This window comes from Hippoglossus hippoglossus, chromosome 9 (assembly GCF_009819705.1).
Source record: "Hippoglossus hippoglossus isolate fHipHip1 chromosome 9, fHipHip1.pri, whole genome shotgun sequence".
Classification (NCBI taxonomy): domain Eukaryota; kingdom Metazoa; phylum Chordata; class Actinopteri; order Pleuronectiformes; family Pleuronectidae; genus Hippoglossus; species Hippoglossus hippoglossus.
The window spans coordinates 6,397,557-6,398,790 of record NC_047159.1 but is presented as its reverse complement, the minus strand read 5'-3'; positions in this window follow the sequence as shown (position 1 = coordinate 6,398,790).

The following is a 1,234-nucleotide window of genomic DNA, read 5'->3' as shown; positions in this document are numbered from 1 at the left end:
GAGATGGACTTTTTAATTTCAGGCAATACTGCCACCCAGTGGTGACTGGAGAGATGTTTCAATTTCATCACATCTTGAACCTTATACTGAAATGCAATTTAAAAATAGAAAAACTTTCTTTAAAAGTTCATTTAAAAAAAAAAAGGCATTTGTCAGAAACTTTGAAATTTACACCAAGAAGCTGGAACCAGTGTAATAATAATAAATAAGATAATTAAAAATCAATGTAAAGTATGCTGCAGGTTAATTGTCTCAGCTTTAGCACTAAGTGTTTAACCACGTGAAACCAGCTCAACCTAATTCAAGAATTTAGTTACATAAGTGAACTTATGTACAGGCCACAGCTTCTTAAAATACACACATCCTCATACTGGTATCAGTTTCAGACGAGCAGGAAGAGTCACACAGGAGACGTTTTAAACCATTAGTGCAGAGATTTAATTCTTAGTCTGATATCAGAAACAAACATTTAAACGTTAAGACTGAATTGTGCCAGTTAAGAAAACAGTACTGTGGAAAATTGTGCATACGACAACACCTGGTTTGATCCTTCAAAGATCACGAAGCTTCTGTTCGACTGATTGAAGCTTTTATGACCTAATATTCTTAATCTTGTTCAAAGTGCCAACAACAGTAAGAGAAAATCAACAGAAACCTGAGTTGTTTATGTGCAGCTGAAAAGAAAAAAAAGAAAAAGTTTGATTAAAAGGTCCTGGCTCCCTGCTGCACTGACACACGTGTGGTTTACAGCCTTGTTGATCTACAGGAGACATACACAGCTAAAACAAAATGTAACAAAATAACAATACTTTAGCTTTTTCCTAAGATCGTATACAGATATTTAGCTTAGATAACTCGGACACCTGTTCTGCTGACGAACGTAATTATTAAAAATGAAGAATATCACAAGTCCCATGAAAAGATCAAAACGGAAAATCTTGTCATTTTAATAACACTGATAAACATGATTCCTCTGAGTCACAGCTCCACTGTTCAACTATTAAAAACATTTAAAAAAAAAAAAGCATAAATAAACCACACGCAACAGATTCATTACTTAAAAACAGCCACTGAAATATATTTGTCATCCATGATCCTGTTTGAGCAGCATTTGCTAAAAACAACAGTGCTTTGTAAATTTAAAGCAATAAGAGACTTTAAACATGCACGACCCTGTTCTTGGATTTGACCTCAGTAAAAAAAACAAAAGGAGCTCGAGGCTGAGCAGCACAGA